The sequence below is a fragment of the Gorilla gorilla genome, chromosome 18 (assembly GCF_029281585.2).
Source record: "Gorilla gorilla gorilla isolate KB3781 chromosome 18, NHGRI_mGorGor1-v2.1_pri, whole genome shotgun sequence".
Taxonomy (NCBI): domain Eukaryota; kingdom Metazoa; phylum Chordata; class Mammalia; order Primates; family Hominidae; genus Gorilla; species Gorilla gorilla.
The window spans coordinates 86,121,278-86,147,684 of record NC_073242.2 but is presented as its reverse complement, the minus strand read 5'-3'; the positions used below and the strand labels follow the sequence as shown (position 1 = coordinate 86,147,684).

The following is a 26,407-nucleotide window of genomic DNA, read 5'->3' as shown; positions in this document are numbered from 1 at the left end:
CTCCACCTTCTGGTTCAAGCAACTCTCCTGCCTCAGCCTCCCAAGTAGTGGGATTACAGGCATGTGCCACCACACCCGGCTAATTTTGTATTTTTAGTAGAGAAGGGGTTTCTCCATGTTGGTCAGGCTGGTCTTGAACTCCCGACTTCAGGTGATCTGCCCGCGTCGGCCTCCCAAAGTGCTGGGATTATAGGCATGAGCCACTGTGCCTGGCCTCTTTCCTATTTATTTATTTATTTATTTATTTATTTATTTATTTATTTTTTAAGAGACAGTGTCTTTCTATGTTGCCCAGGCTGGATTCAAACTCCTAGGTTCATGTGATCCTTTTGCCTTAGCCTCCTGAGTAGCTGGGACTGCAGGCATGGGTCACCACAGCCAGCTAAATGATATTTTAAAAAACAGTATCACACTGTAACAGGAGAAATGAAGAGAAGCTTTAGCAAATTGAGATAAAAACTTGCCGTGGACTGAATGTTTGTGTCCCACCTCCCCCACCAATTCACCTGGTGAAGCCTAAATACCCAGTGTGATGGTATTTGGAAGTGGGACCTTTGCGAAGTGATTAGGTCAAGAGGGTGGACCCCTTATGATGGGATTACTGCCCTCACAAGAAGAGGCTGGAGGCCGGGTGCGGTGGTTCACGCCTGTAATCCCAGCACTTTGGGAGGCCAAGGTAGGTAGATCACTTGAGGTCAGGAGTCTAAAACCAGTCTGGCCAACATGATGAAACCCCATCTCTAATAAAAATATAAAAATTAGTCAGGCATGGTGGCAGGCACCTGTAGTCCCAGCTACTCAGGAGGCTGAGGCAGGAGAATCACTTGAAGCCAGGAGGCAGAGGTTGCAGTGAGCCAAGATCATGCCACCGCACTCCAGTCTGGGCGACAGAGCAAGACTCCATCTCAAACAAACAAAAAACAAAAGGAAAAAGGAAGAGGCTGGAGAGCTCTTGCCCTTTCTTTTTGCTCTCTGCCCTGTGAGGACACAATGAGAAGGTGCCGTCTGCAAACAAGGAAGCGCATCCTCTCCAGACACCAGGCCTGCTGGCTCCCTGACTGGGGACTTCCCGGCTTTCAGAACGTGAGAAACAAGTTTCTGTTGTTTAAGCCACCCAGTCTACAGTGTTTCATTATAACAGCCCAAGCTGACGAAGACAAACTTGCCTTCGACCACAGAAAGCGAAAGAAAATAACACCCACTCTAAGTTAACAGGCAGATAAAAAACAGCACCACTTTATGTACAACAGGATACTTTAACAGAACTTGGTAAAATTATATTAGCAGTCATTTAGAGAAAAGAGGCAGTATTTATATGCCTTAAATATTTCATAATAAAACAGTTGAAGTTAATTTTAAGTCTAATTTTAAGTTAGAATTAGATATAAAGAAACGAATAAAGGCAATTCTATCAAAAGGCTATTTGTTGGGAGGATCAGACAATAGCAAAAAAGCTTCCAAACATAATAAAATATATAATAAGGTGACCATCATTCAAACTTTAAGATTCTTGGATTAAAGATGGAAAAAAATTGGCCAAAGGGATGGAATAGAGTCCAAGTGAGCCTCACACTCATTTAAAATACACTATTTAATCCATGATATTGAAAGAAAAAAGGGGGGAAATAAGTGGTGTTAAAATACATAGCAATATGCTGTCTCTTTCCTGCCACCATGAAGAAGGTCTTTACTTCCCCTTTGTCTTCCATCATGATGGTGTTTCCCAAGGCCTCCCTCGCCATGTGGAACTGGTGTTTTGAAGCCTGTGGACCTTAATCTTGTCATCAAACTTTTTGAAGAGACTGCTAAAGATGGCTTAGAAGAAAAACAACTTAAATCTGTCAAGAAACTGGTACAGTGTTATCAGAATGAACTTCCCTTAAGGGATTTAGTACAGACATTTGAAATTCTGAATCTGCGTGCAGTGAAAATTGAAAACCAGCCGCATTTTGTAGAATCTGCATATGATATCATAAAATAGTGTGGCTTGCCATTTTTGAAAAAGAAAGTATCGGATGAAATAACTTATGCTGGAGATACTGCTAGTTCAATTGCGCTTCTGGGTGACTTAATGAAAATACCAAGTTCTGAATTGAGGATAAAAAATTGTAACGTATTGTTGACTTTTATCAGGCACAACCACCAAAGAAGCATATTCCAGGTTACCAGCAAGTGAGTTCATCATACAAGATTCAAATGGCTGAAGGTGGAGGATTGGCAAAAACAATGGCCCAGTTAATGACCTTGCTTGAAAATCAACTTGTTGAGAAACTTTGGGTACTTAAAATTCTGCAGCATTTCTCGACTTCTGAAGTTAATTGTACTGTAATGATGAAAGCACAAGCAGCCAATGGAATCTCTGCTCACCTCAATGACTCAGATTTCTCTGGACAGCTTTTATTTCCTTCATCAGAAACACTTTGGAACTTATCAGAAAAAATCTTCAAAAGAAGAAATTGTTCAACAGCTTAGTAACTTGGAATGTTTACTGGCTTTGAAGGAAGTATTTTAAAATCTATTTATAAGAGGTTTTAGTCATTATGACCGTCGGCTTAGAAATGACATATTAGTGATCACTACAGTTATAGCTCAAAATCCTGGAGTGCCAAAGATTGAATGTGGCTTTACCAAGGATTTGATACTGTTTGCAACCTTTAATGAAGTTAAAAGTCAATTCGTTTGGTAAAGGACTTAAATTTTCTAAATCCTAGGAAGATTTTGAGTTGAATAAATTACTATTCACTATAATTGTGATCTTATGTAAAGATTTAAATACTATACAGGTAAAGAGTAATCAAGGCAAGAAAATTAACAAAAATTGTATCACTCTGTAGTTTAAAAATATACGTATGGCAATATGAGTGTTTTAAAGAATTATTTTTAACTAAGCAATTAAATTAAAAATTTCTGCATGGAAATGAAAAACACAGCCACATAGCATTTCACGCCCACATAGAATGGCTATAATGAAAAAGACACATGTTGATGAGGATGTAAAGAAACAGGACACCGTGTATATTGCCGGTGGGAATGTAAAATGGTCCAGCCACTCTGAAAAAGAGTTTGGCAGTTTTGGCAGTTCCTTAGAACAGCAGTCCCCAAACTTTTTGGCCCAGGGACCGGTTTCATGAGAGATCATTTTTTCCCCGGACGGAGGTTGGGGTTGGGGGATGGATTCGGGATGATTCAAGCTCATTACATTTATCATTAGATTCTCATCAGAAACTCGCAACCTAGATCCCTCACATGCGCATTTCACAACTGGGTTTGTGCTCCTATGAGAATCTAATGGCACCGCTGATCCGACAGGAGGCAGAGCTCAGGCAGTAATACTCGCCCGACGGCCGCTCACCACCTGCTGTGCGGCCCAGTTCCTAACAGGCCACGAACCGACACTGATCTGTAGCCTGGGGGTTGGGGACCCCTGCCTTAGAATGTAAAACAATAGAATTACCATCTAATCCAGCAATTCCATGCCTAGGTCTATTCCAAGAGAAATGAAAATATACATCTACACAAAAACTTGTATATGAATGTTCATACCAGCATTATCCATAACAGTCAAAAAGTGAAATCAACCCAAATACCCAAAAGCTCATGAATGGAGAAACAAACTGTGATATATCTATACAATGGAATATTATTCAACATAAAAAGGAACCAAGTTTATGCCATGTGAAAAAAGATCACTAAAGATCACATATTGTATGATTCTATTTATGTAAAACATCCAGAAAAGGCAAATCTATTTAAACAGCAAGTAGATCAGTGGTTGCCTGGGCCTGGGGGCAGAAATAGGAATGATTCTAAATGGGTATGAGGAATATTATGGCAGTAATGAAAATGTCCCAAAACCAGATTGTGGTGATGGTCACATAACTCAGTAAATTTACCAGAAATCACTGAATCGTACACTTAAAATGGATAGATTTTACAGTATGTAAATTACACCTCAATGAAGTTGTTAAAAATAATGCAGTAGAAATTAACATATTATAATAATGTATTCTTTATTGCCTTTTTTTTCTGTATAGTAAAAATGGCAACAAACAAAACGAAAGCAACAAACTGGGAAGTGTTTGTACCATCTATGATGGTAGTCTAATTTTCTTTTCTTTTTTTTTTTTGACACAGGGTCTTGCTCTGTCACCCAGGCTGGAGTGCAGAGGTGCAATCATAGCTCATGCAGCCTCCTACTCCTGAGTTCAAGTGATTCCCCTGCCTCACCCTCCTGAGTAGGTGAGACAACAGGCACACTCCACCATGCCAGGCTAATTTTAATTTTTTTGTAGAGACATAGTTTCCCTGTGTTGCCCAGGCTGGTCTTGAACTCCTGGACTCAAGTGATTCTCCCCTCATCGGCCTCCGTAAGTGCTGGGATTACAGGCATGAGCCTCTGCACCTGAGTCTAAATTCAATTTTTTTTTTTTTTTTGAGACGGAGTCTCCCTCTGTCGCCTAGACTTGAGTGTAGTGGCACGATCTCAGCTCACTGCAACCTCTGCCTCCTGGGTTCAAGCGATTCTCCTGTCTCAACCTCCTGAGAAGCTGGGATTACAGGCACCCACCACCACGCCCAGCTAATTTTTGTATTTTTAGTAGAGACAGGGTTTCACCATATTGGTCAGATTGGTCTCGAACTCCTGACCTCAGGTGATCCACCTGCCTCGGCCTCCCAAAGTGTTGGGGTTACAGGCGTGAGCCACTGCGCATGGCCCATAAATTCAAATTTTAAAAAGCTGTGGCATGTGTATATTTTAAATGTGTGTGTATTTGCATACATAGAGACCAACTCTGGGAAGCCACACAGGAAACTGATGACAGGCTTGTGTCTGAGGAGAGGTCTGGGGATGCCGGGACAGGAGAGCCTTTCCCACTGTGGACCCTTTTTGGACTCTTTGAACCATTCAAACTTTTTAATGTGCACATTTCGATTTTTTCTAAAAAAAAGCCACAAGAACATTTACATTAAAAACTAGAATAGCCATTTCCCCAATGTGTAAGGAAGAGAAATACAAGATGATGAGTAAATAAGAAATTATCAGTGATAGCTCACAAAAAAATGAAACTTCCCTAAATGACGTGAAATAAAAGAGAAATAGGAAGGCAATAGGTAGGGAAAAATATTTGCACTAAGTATGATGGATGGAGGATGAATATTACAATTAAAAAGCAGCCAGGTGCAGTGGCTCACGCCTATAATCCCAACACTTTGGGAGGCCGAGGTGGGAGGATAGCTTGAGCTCAGGAGTTGGAGACCAGCTTGGGCTACATTGTGCAACTCAGTCTCTACAAAAAATAAAAGATTAGCTGGGCGTGGTGGTGTGTGCCTGTAGCCCCAGCTAATCGGGAGGCTGTGGCAGAGGATTGCTTGAGCCCAGGAGTTTGAGGCTGCAGTGAGCTATGATCTCGCCACTCCACTCCGGCCTGGGCAACAGAGTGAGATCCCATGTCAAAAAACAAAAAATTAAAAAGTTATTCATATCTACTGAGAAAATATTTCATTTTACTTTTGAGTTTAACATTTATGCATGTGTGATAAGGACACTACATTTCTACTGGAAAAGCAGTTGACAAAGTTGAACAGACAATATAACGAATATTTGCTACTTGCCAAGTGAGTACCTTTCAGCATTATGTAATTCTCCCAACTCCACCTGGATGCCTCATGTGCGTTTCAAAATTTCCAAGTCCGAAACTGAGCTCCTGATCTCTCCTCCTAAACTGCTCCCCAGACCACCTTCCCCACTTCAGTTAGGGGCAGCTTCATGCTTCCTTGAGCTCAAGCCCAAAGATGGCTTCATTTTCCAAGTGCATTCCAGAATCTTGCTTCCTCTCCTGCTATGGCCTAGCCTGGACACCATCATTTCTCACCGGGATTCCTGCACCAGCCTCCTCCCTGGTCTCTGTCCACCCGTCCCCCAATAACCTACTCCACGCAGGAGTCAGCTATTAAGACAGAGCCTGCATCAGGTCCCATGACATCAGGTCCCATGCCCCTTAGAGCCTTCTCTTCTCACCCAGAATGAAAGCCAACTTCCTGCCCAGCACTACCAAGATGTTTGAACAGTTTTTTTAAAAAATCAAACTTGATCACTTTAAATTTATCCTCATTGTGTTGGTTGGTTATTTTTGGCTTTTTTAAAATGAACATTTGGCAATTTAGTTTTGAGAAAGTTGCTCATTTTATCAAGATGTTCAAACATGGTATAGCTCACAGTTGTATATAATATTTTCTTGTTTTTTTTTTTGAGATGGAGTCTCACTCTGTTGCCCAGGCTGGAGTGCAGTGGCGTGATCTCAGCTCACTGCAACCTCCACCTCCCGGGTTCACGCCATTCTCTTGCCTCAGCCTCCCGAGTAGCTGGGACCACAGGCGCACGCCACCATGCCCAGCTAATTTTTTGTATTTTTAGTAGAGACGGGGTTTCACCATGTCAGCCAGGATGGTCTCGATCTCCTAACCTTGTGATCCGCCCACCTCGGCCTCCCAAAGTGCTGTGATTAGAGGCATGAGCCACTGCGCCCAGCTTTATTTATTTATTTATTTATTTATTTATTTATTTATTTTTGAGACGGAATCTCACTCTGCCACCCAGGCTGGAGAGCAATGGCAAGGTCTCGGCTCACTGCAACCTCCACCTCTCGGGTTCAAGTGATTCTCCCGCCTCAGCCTCCCAAGTAGCTGGGACTACAGGCTCATGCTACTACAGCCAGCTAATTTTTGTATTTTTGGTAGAGACGGGGTTTCACCATGTTGGCCAGGCTGGTCTCAAGCTCCTGACCTCATGATCCACCCACCTCGGCCTCCCAAAGTGCTGGGATTACAGGCGTGAGCCACCGTGCCTGGCCTATTTTCTTATAATTTTAAATCTCCTCATGGCTTCACATTTAATTTAGTTTACTTTGTTTTTTCTTCTTCTTAGATTCACCAGCCATTGGTAACTCTCATGTTTGAAAAACAAATTTTTGTTTTCATTTATCAATTTTGCTGGAATGGTCCCTTTTCTAGTTCTGTAATTTTTGCTTTTATCTTTTTATTTCTTTCCGCTGATTTAGTGAGGCTGTTTGTTATTCTTTAAAATTATAAACTTTATTGCTTAAGCCGTTGCTAGGCTTTTTCTTTTAAAAAATAATAAAACACTTTTGGCCAATTTCGATAAATGTATATCAATACTTATGTGCTAAGTAGATTGAAATTATAATTTGGAATGGAGTAATTTAATAAAGGGTTGTTTTTAAGGCTTTCTCATTAGTTTTTGTTGTATTACACTGTACAAAGAATAAGTCCTGTGCAATATCTGCTTTGAGGACTATGTTGAGATTTTTTTTTTTTTGCTTGGTATATAATAAATTTTAAAACATTTCATGAACATTTAAAAAGTGTTCTTTTAGAATAAAAATGGATTTCTATTTCACAATTATATCAAAATAAAGTCTAGATGAAACCAAAATTTAAATGTAAGAAGTTAAACCATGAAAGTACCAGAAAGCTATATGTTCAATTTATAACAATTCATGAAGTTGTACACTTACATTACATTTTTCTATGTGTTATGTTTCACGACAAAAAAGTTAAGAAAATTTAAGTGCTCAAACAAAACATGGGAAAAAGTATTCTTTTTTTATTTAAAAAAATTTCTCTTTTAAAAAATAGAGGCAGGGTCTTGCTCTGTTGCCCAGGCTGGCCTTGAACTCCTGGACTCAAATAATCCTTCCACCTCTACCTCCCAAAGTTCTGGGATTACAGGTGTGAGCCACTATGCCTGGCTGAAAAAAGTATTTTACAGAAAATAATTTCAGAGTAGAGAGCATCTTGCTAAGCATGACACAAAACTCAGAAATCATGAAAAAAGAAAAAAACAACTGGATGAAACTGATCAGATATAAATTAAAATTTTTGTATTGTCAAAGAATACCACAGATAAAGACAAAAGCCAGATGACAAATTGGAAAAATATCTGCATCACAGACAAGGTTATAAATGTATACATCATAAACAAAGCTATAAATGTATAAATATTTTAATAAATCGAGAGTTACTAAAAACCGACACTGAAAAAGCCAATGGCCTCATAGAAAACTAGGCAAAGAACATAAAAGGTTTGCAAAAAAGGGAAACACCAATGACATTGAAAAAATTTTTTTTGAGACAGAGTCTCACTCTGTTGCCCAGGCTGGAGTACAGTGGCACGATCTCCACTCACTGCAACTTCCACCTCCCCAGTTCAAGCAACTCTTCTGCCTCAGCCTCCCAATAGCTGGGATTACAGGCATGAGCCACCATGCCTGGCTAATTTATATTTTTTTTGTATTTTTAATAGAGACTGAGTTTCACCATGTTGACCAGGCTGGTCTCGAACTTCTGACCTCAGGTGATCCACCTGCCTCGGCCTCCCAAAGTGCTGAGGTTACAGGCATGAGCCACCACCCCTGGCCCCAATGACTTTTAAATATATGAAAAGATGTTCAAGCTCACAGAAAATAGAATAAATATAATACATTAGAACTAAAAAGATACACCATTTTCTAGCTATTAGATTCGCAAGGATATTACTGAGTTGGCAAGGTTGTGAATTAACGGGCATTTAGATGCTTTGCATCATTCCACGTGGACGTGGAATGTGTATATTTTAAATGTGTGTGTATTTGCATACATAGTGACCAACTCTGGGAAGCCACACAGGAAACGGACGACAGGCTTGTGTCTGAGGAGGGATCTGGGGCTGCTGGGAAAGGAGAGCCTTTTCCACTGTGGACCCTTTTTAGGACCTTTTGAACCATTCAAACTTTTTAATGTGCACATTTTGATTTTTTCTAAAAAAGCCACAAGAACATTTACATTAAAAACTAGAATAGACATTTCCCCAATGTGCAAGGAAGAGAAATACAAGATGATGAGTAAATAAGAAATTATCAGTGATAGCTCACAAAAAAATGAAACTTCCCTAAATAACGTGAAATAATAATAATAATAATAATAATAATAATAATAATGTGTCAACAGTTTTGTGACCCTGTCTCAAAAAATGTGTATACAAATACATGAATATTTCTGGAAGAAATTCATCCGTGGACATGTAACAGGATACAACCTTTATCTACCAAAGTGGTAAATGCCATGTAATCACACTGAGCAATTCCATACACAGGTATTTAGCCTACAGATATCTTCATAATGTGCAAAATAATATGCCCAGGGATATTTAACGTGGCCTTGCTTGTAATAGCAAAAGATTGGAAAAACCTAAATGATCAAAGAGGACATATTATGATTAAATTATGGCACATCTATACAATGGAATTCTTTGCAGCCATCAAAAAGAAAGAAGCAGCATCCAGCCACTCAGGAGGCTGAGGTGGGAGGATCACTTGAGCCCGGGAGGTTGAGGTAAGCTGAGATAGTGCCACTGCACCCCAGCCTGGGCAACAGAGTGAAACCTTGTCTCAAAAAAAAAAAAAAAAAAAAAAAAGAAAGAGGATGAAGATGAACTTTATGGAATGATATGGAATGGTATCCAAGATACACTGTTTTTTAAAAGAGAGCCGGGGCAAAACAGGGTGTAGAATATGCTTCCTTCGTGTAAAGAAAAAATAAATATGGTGGCTCATGCCTGTAATCCCAGCACTTTGAGGGGCAAAGGCGGACAGATCACTTGAGGTCAGGAGTTTGAGACGAGCCTGGGTAACATGGCAAAACCCCAACTTGACAAAAAATACAAAAATTAGCCAGGAGTGGTGGTGCACACATGTTGTCCAAGCTACCCGCAAGGTTGAGGTGGGAGGATTGCTTGAGCCTGGGGGTATCTAGGCTGCAGGGAGCCAAGATTGCATCCCTGCACTCCAGCCTGGGTGACAGAGTGAGACCCTGTCTCAAAAAAAAAATGTGTATACAAATACATTAATATTTCTGGAAGAAGTTCATAATGGTAATTGTCCCCAGTGAAAGGAATTTTTTTCCTTTTTTTTTTTTTTTTTTTGAGACAGGGTATTGCTCTGTCACCCAGGCTGGAGTGCAGTGGTGTGGTCGTGGCTCACTGCAGTCTCCACCTCCTGGGCTTATATGATTCCCCCACCTCAGCTTCCTGAGTAGCTGGGACTACAAGTGCACACCACCACATCTAGCTAATTTTTTGTGTTTTTTGCAGAGATGGGGTTTTGCCATCTTGCCCAAGCTAGACTTCAACTCCTGGGCTCAAGCAATCTGTCCACCTTGGCCTCCCAAAGTGCTGGGATTACAGATGTGAGCCACTGCACCTGGCCTAGAATGTTATACCATATGCATGTGTTATCTAATGAAAATTAAGTTTTAAAAGTTGAATATATCTATTACTTCAGCTATACGAGTTGTCATTCAAACCTCCCAAGTTCACTTTTTTCTTTCTTTCTTTTTTTTTTTTTTTTAATATTAAGACGAGGTCCTGCTGTGTTGCCCAAGCTAGTCTCAAATTCCTGCGCTCAAGTGATCCTCCTGCCTTGGCCTCCCCAAGTGTTGGGATTACAGGTGTGAGCCACTGTGCCTGACCCCAAGTTCATATTGATTTGATTTGAGGTAGCCATCAAAGAATGAGAAAGACATGCTCAGCCACTGTGCTTCAATTGATTTCTCCATGCATAGCCAGTAGTTTTTATATTGCATATGAATTATGAGGTTCACGATATTCAAATGCATAAAGTTTTTTACTGTTCTATAGAAAACAAGAAAGAAGAGCTGCTGCAAACGGAACAGAGAAAATAAAACCCGATGAACTTTCAAGCCCTCACATTTGCATTTTGGCACCAGGACCTCTGGCTTTCCGTTCGAAGTGTTACCTCTAAGAATCCCCAGTGCGCCCCTGAGGCCGAGTAATCAAATGGGGGCGCTGAGAGAAAGGTGGAGGGAAAACGGCCAGGGTCACGCAGTCAGTAAGGGGAATCCAGACAAGTGGAGCTGCAGTCCTGGGATCATGCCACCCCAGTTCAGACAGAGAGAGGGAGAGGGAAAAAGGCTGGGGTGCACCTGGAAGATTTATGGGGGCTCTGAGTCTGAGGAGGTGCCAGGGGAGTTTACCCCACCCTGGTTTCAGTGTCCCAGCAGACGCCTCCCTCCAACTGCCCTCGCTGCTGTGCTCTTTGGGAATCCTTCCTGCTGTCCTGAAAATGCTGTTGACACAGAGCTTAGAGGAGGGAGTGCAGAGATCAAACCCTGTTCTCTCCCTGCAGCCCACAGGCCTTTGCCTTGGCTGTTCCCTTTGCTCAGAAAGCCATTCCATCTCTAGTCCACACTCATACACACATGCACGTGCACACACATACATGTACCCACATGTGCACATGCACGCATACCTCTGGCTGGAGTTATCTTGAAAACTCAGCTCTGGTCTGGCCTCATGCCTGTCTGAACTTGCTATCAGCATCCCACTGCCTCCAGGATAAAGTCACACCATGGAGCTGTGACCACCACAAAGCAGCTACATATCAGGTGTCCAGGGAAGGCTCAGGATGAATAAACATTGGCTTATGCCTGTAATCCCAACACTTTTGGAGGCTGAGGCAGGAAGACCGTTTGAGGCCAGGAGTGGGCAGACAGTTGCCGAGACGAGCCTGGGCAACATTGTGAGAGCTGGTCTCAATTTAAACAACAAAAAACAAAAACAAAGGATAAATAAACAAATGCCCCTTCATCATCCAGTCCCCGGCCCTCCTAGGCCTCTCCTGCACCTGCTGACCTGCCCATGAGATGCTGCTCACCACCCCCCGGCATTCTCTTTCACAAGTCCCTGCCTTGCACATCCTGCTTCCCTACCTCACGTCCCCTTTCCTCTTTTTCCTACCTTGCAGACTTCTCCTTCCAGACCAGACCTCAGCACGGGGATCCATTTCTCACCCTCTCTCCTTCCTTCTGCTATCTCAAGTCTTGACATTCTCTAGGCCCGTCAGCTTCTCTCAGTGCCTGAATCTTGGTGAGAGCAAATGCCTCCGTACCAGGGCCCTGGATTTGAGTCCCTACTCCACACCAAAGCTGTGTGACCCTGGTAGGTTACGCAGCCTCTTCGTACCTCAGCGTCCTCATCTGTAAAATGAGGATCTTCTAGGTCAGGTCCCTAGAAGCAGAGCCCAAGGGGGTTCCTGTGGAAGTTGTTTATTGAGGGGGTGGTGGAAGAAAGATAGGGTAGCAGAGGCAGCTGAGCAAAGATATGGTTTCAAAAGCCTCGCTTCAGCCTGCCACATGGGAGAACTGGAGCGTGATGATAGAAGGGGTCCATCCTGCGCATGTGCAAGGGGTCTGGGTGGTCGGTCACACTCCACGTCACCACACCCCCAGTGGGCGGGGGAAGGAGGCATGACTACCCAGGCATCTCTGAGCAAGGCAATGCCCACCAGGCAAAGGCGACCCCGGAAGAAGGATGCAGGTGTCACCCACAGTGAGTGGGGGCATCCGGGCAGAGATGGGGTTGGGGGAGCTCTGACAGTGTCTGCTATGGGGGGTCATCATAATGCCCACCTGGCAAGATGGTTGTGGGATGGGGCATGTGGAATCCCTGACATGGAACCTGGCACATGATACAAACTCAATCCAGGCTGGGCATGGTGGCTCACGCCTGTAATCCCAGCACTTTGGAAGGCTGAGGCAGGCAGATCACCTGAGGTCCGGAGTTTGAGAGCAGCCTGGGCAACATGAGGAAACCTCATCTCTACTTAAAATAAAAAAAATTAGCCAGGCGTGGTGGCAGGCGCCTGTAATCCTAGGCTGAGGTGGGAGAATAGCTTGAACCCGAGAGACGGAGGCGGCAGTGAGCTGAGATCACGCCACTGCACTCCAGTCTGGGCGACAGAGCGAGACTTCATCTCCAAACAAACAAACAAACAAACAAAAACACCTCAATCTATGTGGAGAAAAGGGAGCCCTCATACACTGGTGGGAATGTAAATTAGTACAGCCACTACAGGACAGTTCGGAGGTACCTCAAAAAACTAAAAATAGGGCTGGGCACGGTGGCTCACACCTATAATCCCAGCACTTTGGGAGGCTGAGGTGGGCAGATCATGAGGTCAAGAGATTGAGACCATCCTCGCCAACATGGTGAAACCCCGTCTCTACTAAAAATACAAAAATTAGCTGGGTATAGTGGCGCCCCATGCCTGTAGTCCCAGCTATTTGGGAGGCTGAGGCAGGAGAATCGCTTGAACCCAGGAGGCGGAGGTTGCAGTGAACTGAGATCACACACTGCACTCCAGCCTTGAGACAGAGTGAGACTCTGTCTCAAAAAAAAAAAAAAAAAACTAAACTAAATTTAGAGCTACCATATGATCCAGCAATCCCACTGCTAGGTATATACCCAAAAGAAAGGAATCAGTGTCTCAAAGAGATATCTGCACTACTATGTTTATGACAGCACTGTTTACAATAGCCAAGATTTGGAATTAACCTAAGTGTCCATCGACAGATGAATGAACAGAGAAAATGTGGCAGCTGGGCACGGCAGCTCACGCCTGTAATTCCAGCACTGTGGGAGGCTGAGGCAGGTGGATCACCTGAGGTCAGGCATTGGAGACCAACCTGGCTAACATGGCAAAACCCCTCCTCTACTAAAAGTACAAAAATTAACAGGGCATGATGGGGCATGCCTGTAATCCCAGCTACTTGGGAGGCTGAGGCAGGAGAATTGCTTGAACCTGGGAAGCGGAGGTTGCAGTGAGCCAAGATCGTGCCACTGCACTCCAGCCTGGGTGACAGAGCAAGAGTCCATCTCAAAAGAAAGAAAGAAAGAAAGAAAAGAATAAAAGAGTAAAAGAAAATGTGGCACACATACAAAATGGAGTACTATTCAGCCATCAAAAAGAATGAGATCCCATCATTTGCAAGGACATGGATGGCACTGGAGGCCATTATGTTAAGTGAAATAAGCCAGGTACAGAAAGACACACATCACTTGTTCTCACTTATTTGTGAGATCTAAAAATCAAAACAATTTAAGTCATGGAGATAGAGAGTAGAAGGATGGTTACCAGAGGATGGGAAGTATAGTAGGAGGCCAGGGTGGGGGAGGTGGGGATGGTTAGTGGGTACAAAAAATAGTTAGAATGAATAAAACCTAGTATTCGATAGCACAAGAGGGTAACTATAGTCAGTAATAATTTAACTGTACATTTAAAAATAACAAAAAGTATAATTGAATTGTTTGCAACACAAAGGATAAATGCTTGAGGTGATGGAAACCCCATTTACCCTGATGTGATTACACACTGCACGCCTATATCAAAACATCTCATGTAACCCATAAATATATACACCTACTATGTACCCACAAAAATTAAAAATGAAAAATAAAAAAAAGGTTCAATCCACACAAGCTATGATTACCACTAGTGTGGTTGTCATTGCTATCGCTTCTTCCGTCTCTCCAGCCCCTGACGCCTGGTGTAAGGAAGGAAGTGAGGGATGCAGAGAGGACAGGAGTGGAGCCACAGACTTCTGGCTGCCATTCCTTTGCTTTCCATCCTGTTTCTGCCTCTTGAGGATTAGATTAAGGAGGAGGTCCCATTAGGTCTTGGGATGGAGGGGAAACAAGACCTCAGTTTTCTCATCTGTGCAGATCAGAAAGGATGCAGTTTGTGGGGTGATAGCCAGGCACCCCAGTCATGACTACAGACATTTGGACAGAAATACCTCAAAGAAACAGAAAGTGCTGCTGTTGTTGGTTCTTTAGGTCCAGGTGGACAGGTCAGGGCCTGGGGACCCTGGGGGAGGACCTGAGGCCGCAGAGGCCCTCCAATCCTCCCTGAATCCTACACCAAGCCCTACCAGGGGGACACAGAGAACCCAGCGCCTCTGCCTTCCCCCCGGGAATGGCTGATGACATCAGGGCTTCGGAGAACACCTGAGCCTGGATGCACAGGGTGGCAGAGCAGAAAGAGCCCCAGTGATGGGGTCTATGCTGGGCCCATTGTAAAGATGGGGAAACTGAGGCCCTGGGAGGGAAAGGCCTTGCTGGCATTCAAAGCAGAGGAAACAAAACTAAGAGCAGGGCCGGGCTGGGCCACTGGTCTCTTTCTGGGAGGCGTCACCCTCCTTTCAGGGGTCCCTTGGGAGGTGCCTTCAAGAATGGTTAGTGGCCATTTCCTCCCCCGCCCACAAATGCTGGCAGGGCAAGCAAGAGATGTCCTTATAGGGCATATCCATTTCTGTGAGTCAGTGATGATGCAGGGGTGACTGTTGCCTGTGCAAACCATCGTCTCTGTTGTCCCTCACAAAGATAGGGCCCTAAAGGACTTAAAACACACAGTCATGATGCTTTACACAGGAGGAAATTGAGGCTTACAGTGGGAAAGGGACCTGCCTAGGTCACCAGCTAGAGTCGAGGAGCCAGGAGTTGAAGAGGTGTCTCCCTGCCTGGCGGCCCTGGGGATGTTCCTGAGCCTGCACTCAAATTCATGCCTGCACTCCCAGCCTCAGGCCTGAGCCTGGGTGGTCCCTGTCCCCAGTCCAACAAGGCCATCTTCTTCTGGTCATTGGAAACCCAGCAATCTGGGTCCCAGCCCACATCACTAGTCTTTAAACTGCCTCCTTCACCCCAGCCACCTTCCTATGCTAAAGGCTTGAACTTTCCACCAAGAGCCCCCAAGCTTTCCAGATGCACCCTCCTCCAGGACTGGGGTGCCCTACTGCCAGCCTGAGCCTGGCTGGGACAGCAGGTGGCCAGCTGGTGGCCTTGCTTCTCCCGCTCAGCCCTGGCAGTTTGGGTCTAGCACCCACAGGAAGGGGTGGGTGGCTAGCAAGGCTGCTAGGAGAAGGCTCCCGCTTGCGTGTCCCGGGCCCCAGAGGCCTCTCCCTGGGGCTTCCAGGCCAGTGGTTCCCATGCTTGTCTGCACGACGGCATCACCTGGGAAGAGGGTCTTTAAAAAATCCCAATGGGCCACACTCCAGACCCATCACAGCACCATCCCAGGAGGTGGAACACAGGCACTGGCACTTTTGGAGGCTCCCGGGGGGTTCCCCATGTGCTGATGTCTGGGAACAACTGTTTGAGGCTGTGGCACCCAGCTCTCCACTCCCAGTGGGGAGAGACAGGCTCCTCGCTACCTCCCACCTGGCGCTCTTCTTCTCCAGCAAACCAGAGCTGAGTGATTCTTGTCCTCTGAGAGCCCCAAAGGCCCTGGGGACAGGAAGGCCACCAAGTTGACCATATTTAGATGGAGACCTTGAGGATGTCTCCCCATAACCAACACTCAGCTCTATCCCCTTCCCAGGGCAGAGCACCTTCCTCAGACTGGGAGCTGTTTCTTGGCACCTCGTGCCCCAACTCTGTGGCTCTGCCAGGGCTTGGCACACCCAAGCCAAAGTGAAAATAAAACCGAGGTTTGGAAGTCCCCTCCTCAGCTCCAACCTTGCCATGGGGCCTGGCAGGAATGTCCCAGAGGAATCTTGCTTTGGTTTGGTAAGTAAGGCAGGGGACAGAGTAAGCTCGAGACATAAAGGAGAGAAGGCCTGGATCCAGGGCTCAGAGCTGCAGGATGGGAAGTGGTTTGCTCATCTTGTAGGGCAAATCAGCAGTGACTTCTAGATCTTACTGCGCTTCTACCCTTTGACCTTACCACTAAACTTCTCAGCAGAAAGCAAAATGGACAGCCATGGGGCCCAGAATACACAATGTGATGGACTGAATATTTGTGCTCCCCTGAAATTCACATGTTGAAACTCTAACCCCTAATAGGAGGGTATTAGGAGCTGGGGTCTGGGGGAGGTAATTAGGTCAGGAGGGAGGAGCCGTAGTGAATGGGATTGATGCCCTTATAAAAGAGACCCAAGAGAATGCTCTAGCCTGCTTTGCACCATGTGAGGATACAACGAAAAGTCCGCCATCGGCAACCCGGAAAAGGGCTCTCGCCAGAACCCGACCATGCTGGCACTCTGATCTCAGACTTTAGTCTCCAGAACTGTGAGAAATAAATTTCTATTGTTTAGAATCCAGCCAGTCTCTGGCACTTTGTTACAGCAGCCCCAATGGGCTAAGACACACAGAGTCTTGGATAAAGAAATTCCAGCAGCGGTCTTTAAACACCCTAGACAGCCATAATAAAGTTTGGTGTAACCACGCTGTGGGATTATGTACAGGAAAGGGACTTATTTTTTGTTGACGTGGCTGTATCTTCAAGATGTATCATGGAATAAACAAGACACATTGTATAATGATATGCACAACATGATATCACTTGTCTCAAAATACACATCAACAAACAGCAATACTGTTTCTTCCCACAGGTCGATAATAGCATGTTTTATAACTTAGAGGCTAAGAGCATGAATTTCGGAGGGAGGCTGCCTAGATTTGGGACTGACCTTTCCACCAATTGCAGGCTGGGTGACGCCAGGCCAGTTACATAGCCTTTCTGGGCCTCAATGTTCTCATCTGTAAAATGCGGATAAGAGCAGCACCTACCTCACAGAGTTATTGTGGGGCTTAAATATGTAAAGCTCTTAAAGCAGTGCTTGGAAGTTAGTAAGCCCTATATGAGAATTATTTTTATTATGTGAAGGTTTAGATAAAGTTCTGGAAACATATCAAACAGGGGTTACTGCAGGAGAGGGGACGGGCATGGGGCTGGAAGCAGTAAGTAAAATAGATTTCAGCCTTATGTATAAAAAGTTTAACTTTCTGCAAGGAAGACTGATTCGTGTCTTACTTGTGTGGTTTAAAATGAATACATTTTTTAAAAGTAAAAAAAAAAAAAAAGACATCAGTGACTTGAGGCTGGGCCCTTTGAATTTAGAAGAATTTTGCCTCCAGACTGGATCATCTGAACTGCTCCCTCCCATCCTGGCAGACATTGCCAAATCCATAAAACCGGGGCAGAAGAAAGGTTGGAGGGGCTAGACGGCTGGAGCCTTGGTTTTGGGTCTCACTGACCCAAAACTGACTTAGAGGCTGACATCCGGACAAGTCCCAGCTCCCTTTGGGCCATGGTTTGTGTATATGTCAAGCAGGAGTAATGCTTTGTATGCAGCCCATCTCACAGGGAATTGTGGAGCTGTTAAAAGAGCCTCTAATGCTGGGCATAGTGGCTCACACCTGTGATCCCAGTACTTTGGGAGGCTGAAGCAGGAGGATCGCTTGAGCCCAGTAGTTTGAGACCAGCCTGGGCAACATGGAGAAACCCCATCTCTACAAAAAGTACAAAAATTAGCCAGGCATGGTGTTGTGTGCCTGTGCTCCTAAGCAACTGGGGGTTGGGGGACAGAGGTGGGAGGATCACTTGAGCCTGGGAGGTTGAGGCGCAGTAAGCGGTGATATTGTGACTGCACTCCAGCCTGGGTGACTGTGAAAGACCCCCATCTCGAAATAAAATAAAAGAACATAATTTTTGAAAAAAGATCCTCTGGGGTCAGGAGGGCTGGGTTTAAATCCTGATTTCAACATTTTAGTGCTGTGCAACCTTGGACAGTTTTCTTAAACTCTCTGTGCCACTGTTTTCCTCATCTGGGTGGTGATTTTACATTTACTTCACAGGATCACTGTGAGGGTTGGAGACATTAATACTACAGCACAAGGAGGGGACATGTCCAGTCCGCAGCCAATGCTCATTGGCTGTTATGTACTGAGTTCCCGGCATAGGCTGGGCATCAGGCTACAGTATTCCACCTGCACCTCCCCACTAGAATCTCAAGCAATATTTCCAGGCACGTTTCCTGCATTTCATAGATGAAGAAACAGGCTCCAAGAAGTCAAGCAACAAAAGGTGGATTTAAAATCTATGCTGGCCGGGCGCAGTGGCTCACACCTGTAATTCCAACACTTTGGGAGGCCGAGACAGGCAGATTGCTTGAACCTGGAAGTTCGAGACCAGCCAGGGCAACATGGTGAAAATCTGTCTTTACAAAAAATGCAAAAAAATTAGCCTGGCATAGTGGTGTGCACCTATAGTCCCAGCTATTTGGGAGGCTGAGGCAGAAGGATCACCTAAGCCCAGGAAGTTGAGGCTGCAGTGGGCTGTGATCACACTACTGCACTCCAGTGTGGGCAACAGAGTGAGACACTGTCTCAAAAACAAAATAAATAAAACAATAAAATCTATGCTGATTCCAGAGGCCATTTCCTAACCGAAATATAATACTGCTTTCAACAAATGGTCATCTTTTAAAACTAAATTATCATTTTATTATGTCTTTATTATTTTTCCTGTTTACGAACATAACCTGTACTCATTTGGAAAGTTCTAAACATTCTGGAAGTATACATTATGAAATTTCCCCCACAAACTCACCCTCTAGGGGTAAGTGTATAATTTCCAAAACTCTTTACTCATGTTTGAGATTTTTTTTGACTTATCTGAAAGCCAGAACACCATTTCCTTAAAGCTTTTCTAGAAACCATGTCACTTTTAACTTTATTTTTTGAAGTACCACTTGCCACGAACTGAAGGTATCATCGAAAAGAAACTCAAGGGTGGGGCATGGAGGCTCACACCTGTAATCCCAGCACTTTGGGAGGCTAAGGCAGGCTAACTCCTGCTTGAGCTCAGGAGTTTGAGATCAGCCTGGGCAACATAATGAGACCTCGTCTCTATCAAAAATAAAAACAAAAAACAATTAGCCAGGTGTGGTGGTGCGCACCTGTAGTCCCATCTACTTGGGAGGCTGAGGCAGGAGGATCGATTGAGCCTGGGAAATAGAGGCTGCAGGAAACTATGCATGGAGCTGTGCAACCAGTGCACTCCAGCCTGGGTGACAGAGTGAGACCTTGTCTAGAAAAAAAAAGAAAGAAAGAAAGTCAAGGGAAGCAAAAAACACTATGATGCTGTTGAACTGTAGCTGGGTATTGCTGCAGACCCAGGTCTCTGACCGGAGGCCTGGCCTCCCCTTGCTGAAAATATCAAGAGTGTGAGAGGTTTACAGATGCGTTAGCACATGACTGAGGCTTTCTCTTTCACTAGTCTGGAAGAACGAAAAAGAACTGAAAAGGGAACAAATTTGTCACTTTACGACTCAATGGAATCGGATGCCCTCTCCACACACCTCCTAAAATCCTCTTGTGAACTCCTACTGGATAGGTCTTTCTCTGGGAAAACACTGACCTGTCCATTTCAATAAAAGGATTCTGCAGCCCAGAAACACACAAGACACCTTCAAGAACTCAGTGAATAAGGCTATTGAGAGACACACAAAACAGCAAGCTATTTCTCTCTTCAAACATGATGCCACGGTAAGATCTGAATGCCTCAAAGCACCAGCTTCCCAAGACATGCATGCTCCTTCCATTTCACCAGGAGGGACAGAAGGGACCGTGCAGGACAAGGGGTTCTTGAGGGTCTGGCGATGGTACAGGATCCATCCCACCCACAAGGGATAGGTGCTGGGGGATTGGGAAGCTTCCAGGGGTCGGCAGCCTCTCTACATTGGCACAATCTTTTAGGAGAGAAATTTGACAACACGGTTTCAAACATTTAAAAAATAAAAGTTCATATATCCCTTTAGGAGTCCACTTTGAGGATTGAGCCTAAGGAAGCCATCCAGAATGTGAGCAAAGCTCTAGCTACGAGGATGTTCACCAGGGCGTTGCTTACGCCTGGATGTCAGTGGGAGCAGCCCTTCCTTTCTTGAGACAGAAACAGCCAGCTGGGACACCAACCCACCTGCAATGCCATGACCTATAGGAGGCTATGGCCTCTCCTGGGAGCTCTGCAATTCCTGGGGAGGAGGTGGGTGGGCACTCCTCTAGCTGAGGGCTCCTGCTTTAATTCAAGCAGTTTGTTGCTTTTTTTGAGACCGAGTCTCCCTCTGTAACTCAGGCTGGAGAGCATGGCACGATCTCAACTCACTACAACCTCCAACCTCTCAGGTTCAAGCGATTCTCCTGCCTCAGCCTCCAGAGTAGCTGAGATTACAGGCACGTGCCACCACACCTGGCTATTTTTGTATTTTTAGGAGAGACGGGGCTTCTCCATGTTGGCCAGGCTGGTCTCAAACTGCAGACCTCAAGTGATCTGCCCATCTCCGCCTCCCAAAGTGCTGGAATTACAGGTGTGAGCCACTGCGCCCAGCCCAGCCCATTATTAAATTACAAAACAAAATTGCAAAAATTGCAAAAATGTCATTCACAATGAGCATCTGGGAGCACAAAAGCAGACTTTAAGCAGCATTTTCTCCTCTTCTCCCTCCTCTCCTCTTCTCTGCTTTCTTCTTCTCCCCACTTTTTTGTTTCTTGCCATCCCCTCTGACTGGTTCCCTCTTCCTCTAGATGCCATGGCCCATGGCTCCCTGCCATGCTCCCTTCAAGTTCTCTCTCAAATGTCCCAACATCCCTACAAGAAGGCTACGTCTGCCTCTCTATCCAGCGTGCTCCACCCTCGCCTGCCTTGCCATCTTCACTGCAGTCACTTCCACCTGACCTCGTATGACATGCACATCTTTGTTTACTTGTTTGTCTGTTTCTACTGCCTCATCAGCTCCACAAGGCAGGGAGTTGGTTGTGTTCCCGGCTGTAGCCCAGTGCCTAGAGCAGGGCCTGGTGTGTGGAAGCTCAGTGGAGAAGCTGAATGCACTCATGATGGCAGGTGGTGAGCCAGAGCCGGTGTCTGCAGTGCTGGTACCTGCCTCACACGGAGCAGAGGGCATTCCTGGACTCACCGAAAATGCCCTTTTGCCATCCTACCCCTAAGAAGTTTCTGGGAGTCATCTCCCTATGTGGCTAACCTCCCTCCCCCTTCTCTCCTTCCTTTCTTCTCCCCTCCCTCCACCCCCTTTTCTTTCAGGAGCAAATACAGCCCCTCCGCCCCACACACATACACCATGCAAAGCACTCTCTTCCCACCCAACATGGTCCTGGTCCCTGTTGGCCATTTTGCACACAGGTTCCAGCCACCCCAAATCCTATCGAAGTATTTTCCCAAACGTATTTCCTTTCCTTCACCATTATGGTGAGAACTATTGGAAGAATTAAAATGTCATATCTTGCTTTTTTTTTTTTTTTTACAAAAAACAGGGAAAACATCCCATATATAATACAAGAAAATGAGACCCAATATAAATATCTAACAATGACGGATATGGTTCAGACATTCTATAAGCAACTATGCCACCATTTTAAATGACAGTATAACCATATAATAGACAAAGAGCAAATTCCCTTAACATGAAAAGTGCTTTTACAACTCAACAGGAAAAAGACCAAAAGCCAATAAAAAAGTGGGCAAAGGATATGAACTGACAGTTTATGGAAAATGAGCTACAGGTGACTCTTAAATATTTGAAAAGATGTTCAAACTCATTCGTAATAAGAGGAATAAAAAACACACCATTGTTCGTCTCCCAGATTTGCAAATACGGAAATTTGTCCCCTCCCCCTCCAGCGGGTGGGAGCAAAAATTAGTACAACATTTAAGGGGGGGTAATTTGCCTTATTTATCCAAGTTCAAACTGCATATTCCCCTTGACCTTGCAAATCCACTCCTGGTTTTCTTAAAGATTCACTCCCACGTATGAAAAATGATGCTTGACCAAGGATATTCATTACAGCACTGTTGAAATAGCAAAAGACAGGAAATAACCTAAGTGTTCTACAACTGTTAGATCAATTACAGAGCAGTCGTACGGTGAAATACTATGCAGCTGTTAAAAAGAAAGAGGGAAAGGGCAGATTTTAAAATTTTGATGTAGAAAGATTTCCAAATTGCACTAAGTTTAAAAAAAAAAACCCAAGTTAGAGAACACTACATATAGTACACTGCCATTTGTGAGAAGGGAAAAGTACAAGTGTGTGTGTGTCTATATATGTGTATATGTGTGTGTGTATGTGTGTGTGTATATATATATATATACATATATGTGTATATATATACATATATACGTATATATATATGTATATATCCATGTTTGTAAAAACACACTTAGACTGTCTTTGGAAGGAGACACAAGAACCTGATAACATTGGTTGTCTTCGGGGAGGGCAATTGGGTGGCTGGGAGACAGGAGATGGAAGGAGACTTATTTTTCATTATATCTTTCCAAATATTTTACATTTTTTAAACTACATAAATGTATTAGCTATGAAAAATTAAAAATTTTAAAACATGATATCATAAGATTTAATTTTCCTTTAACGCATAATTCCATATCATTTATTTTTAAAAGTGAGATATCATTTTCATGTATAAGTCCATTAAAAATATGAATATACGGGCTGGGCGTTGGTGGCTCATGCCTGTAATCCTAGCATTTTGGGAGGCCAAGGCAGGTGGATCACCTGAGGTCAGGAGTTCAAGACCAGCCCGGCCAACATGGTGAAACCCTGTCTGTACTAAAAATACAAAAACTAGCTGGGCATGGGGGGCAGGTGCCTATAATCCCAGCTACTCAGGAAGCTGAGGCAGGAGAATCACTTAAACCTGGGAGGTGGAGGTTGCTGTGAGCCGAGATCATATCACTGCACTCCAGCCTAGGCAACAGAGTGAGACTCCCTCTCACTAAAAAATAAATAAATAAATAAATAAAATAAAAAAGATCTGGCAAACAAATCTGGCTCACATCCTTAGATTGCCTCCAAAGTTTTTACAGTGTTTGCACTTGCTTTAGCTTGCCTGGTCCTTAGTTCAATTCTGTATGGAAAACAGAGCGGAGATGCTGGGGTGGTGTATTCGTTTCCTAGTGTTGTCACAGTACTGCTGTATTTGCTGTCACAAAGTGCCACAAGCTGCGTACATTAAAACAACTGAGATTTCTTCTCTCGCAGTTCTGGAGGTCAGAGTCTGAGATCGAGGTGTGGTCACGGCCGGGCTCCCTCTGAAGGCTGGAGGAGAGGATCCGTCCTTGCCTCTCCTGGCTCCCACCGGCTGCCAGCCATTCTAGGTGTCTTGTGGCTCCCAGATGCGTCACCGCACTCTCTTCCTCCGCCGTCCATGACTGTCTGATCCCCGTATGTCTCTGTCTTCATGTGTCCATCTCCTCTCTTATAAGGACACCGGTCCTATTGGATTCAAGGCCCATCCTACTCCAGTATGACCTCACCTTCACCAGTTATATCTGCAACAGCCCTATTTCCAAATAAGGTCACGTTAGGAGGCGCCGAGGGTTAGGCCTTCAGCATATCTTTTGTGGGGAGGCACAATTGAACTCATAACAAATGGGAAAAGTCATGCTAAGAAGTTATGGCTGGGTGTGGTGGCTCACGCCCATAATCTCAACACTTTGGGAGGCTGAGGCAGACTGATCACTTGAGGCCAGGAGTTTGAGACCTCATGTCTATTAAAAAAAAAAAAAAAAAAAAAGGAGGCCAGGCAAGATGGCTCACGCCTATAAGCCCACAGGAGGCCGAGGCGGGTGGATCTTCTGAGGTTGGGAGTTTGACACCGGCCTGGCGAACATAGTGAAACCCCATCTCTACTAAAAATACAAAAATTAGCTGGGTGTAGCGGCGGGCGCCTATAATCCCAGCTACTCGGGAGGCTGAGGCAGGAGAATCGCTTGAACCCAGGAGATGGAGGTTGCAGTGAGCCAAGATCGTGCCACTACACTCCAGCCTGAGCAACAGAGTGAGACTTCGTCAAAAAAAAAAAAAAAAAGGAATAAAGAACAACAACAGCAAAAGAAGTTTTGCTGAATTTTCCTCAGAGGGGAAGAGGGTATGTGTGTTGGGGTCTGAGGAGGCTGACCCGGTCCTGTGGACACCCGGACAGCTCAGTATCTGATCCAGGAATAAAGTTCAGCATATTGTGAAACTCTTCCAAGAACTTTCCCCTCTGCTTGTCTGTCTTCTTCAAGGATCCATCTCCCCTCACACTTGTGCAGCACTTTAAGGTTGATCAAGGCACTGGGTGGGCACGCATCATCTCATTCAATCCACAAAACACACTTTGTAGGATAGATTTGCATATGTTCATTTTACAGACGAGAAACCAAAGTTTCGAGAAATTGAATGGTTAGTTCATAGTCATCCAGCAAATACCAGTTGTTGAGAGCCCCAGTCTGTCTGCCGTCCACACCACGTGCAGGTCCACCTGGCACTGTGTTTCTGGAGACAAGGCGGGTGGGCATCATGGATGGCCATTCTGGGCTATGGTTCAGTAAGTTTTGCAGAAAGCACGCTGGATGGGAGTCTAGATACATCTGAAAAGCATCAGATACATCTAGATACATCTGAAAAGCCCATGGCTTTTCAAGGTTTATTTCTCCCTTAGAGAAACGGAAAGTGATTTGAAGGGACAATGAGGATCCAGGATCTGGCCCCGGGGTACTCTCTGCCTCCTGCTACCCCCGGGTTTTAGAGGCTGGGAACTGCCAGTTTTCAAACTGCTTTTTAGGTCTGCAGAAACTTCAACCTTTTAAAAAAGGAAACATAAGAACCCCAACTTATAAGATGGACGCAAACGGCACTGAAGGTAGGAGCCTCTTCCGACCTCCCCGAATGATCACCCCAGCCAGTTTCAGGTCCTGGCTTTCTGGGTGAGAATAGTGACCGAAAACCACATGGGAATGCAGAAAGCAAGTAACAAAACAACACCCACGTATTCACCTATCACTTATGAGGTTAAATGTTCCTTAGAAATAATCTGGAGATTTGACATTAAGGAATAACTATTAAAATGTTTGTAGTATGCTGGTGGTACTGTGGTTTTGTTTTTAAAAGATGTCTTATCTTTTAGTACATTCTGAAATACCTCAGTTGAGATGCTATGCTGTCTGCCATTTGTTTCAAAATAACCAGCGGTGGAGACTGGGCTACCTAGTTGGCCTTGGGGTCGTGAGTAGGTGGCCTTGGGGTCGTGACTGTCCAAGCTGAACGTGGATAGGTGGGGCTTCATTATATGAAAACCCGCAGGTGCGGAAGGCTCAACCTAATTCTATTCCTTATACTATTGTATATGTTTGGAATTTTCCACAATAAAAAGTTGTTTAGGCCAAAAAGTCTAAATTGCGTATAATGAACAGTGTAACTTCCGTAATTGTTTTAAAATCAATGAAAAGTTGCAAAGTAAAAGACAGAGAGAGTGGGTGGCTCCGGTAGGTGACAGGAGCTGCGCAGGGAGGGGAGCACAGCCGCTTACTGTGTCCCCCCATCCAGGCGACCCTCATCTGCCATCCTCTGCGGGCCGGCAACTCTTCCTCCAAACTGCCGGGGCGCATGCTGTGCGCGCTGCCGGGCCACTGGCGCCCTGTCCGCTTACCCAGCTATCCATCGGCCAGCCACCCGGCCACCCGCACCTCCCGCTCCAGGGCCTCTGACATCCCCTCCACCCCTCTCCGTGCAGAATTCGAACCCCGATCCTCCCCCTTCCGCTCGCCCCAGCCCGGGTCCCGCAGCCCCGCGGCACGCCCGGCACTCACCCTCAGAGCTCCCGGCACTCACCCTCAGCGCTCGCAGCGCTCGCGGCTCCTCCGCGCTCTGCGCGAAACTGAAAGTAGAAGCCGCCTAGAGCTGCTCCGCCAGTGCATGGAA

The 26,407-nt window shown here is 45.0% G+C and overlaps 1 protein-coding gene and 1 pseudogene across 11 annotated transcripts in view; one reads left to right on the top strand and one right to left on the bottom strand.

Moving 5' to 3' along the window:
* Window positions 1-26,390, bottom strand: part of NLRC5 (NLR family CARD domain containing 5) — a 93,546-nt gene extending 67,156 nt beyond the window's left edge. For 10 of the 11 annotated variants that reach the window (XM_019012782.4, XM_055364298.2, XM_055364299.2 and 7 more), the window contains exon 1: window positions 26,318-26,390. The gene's annotated coding sequence lies outside the window, so the exon portion shown is untranslated. Of the gene's footprint in view, window positions 1-26,295 lie in introns of all 11 variants that reach the window. The other variant, XM_063700219.1, reaches the window with a different exon arrangement.
* On the top strand, window positions 991-26,384 carry LOC109023583 (cilia- and flagella-associated protein 69-like; annotated as a pseudogene).
* Window positions 26,391-26,407: the final 17 nt, after the last annotated feature.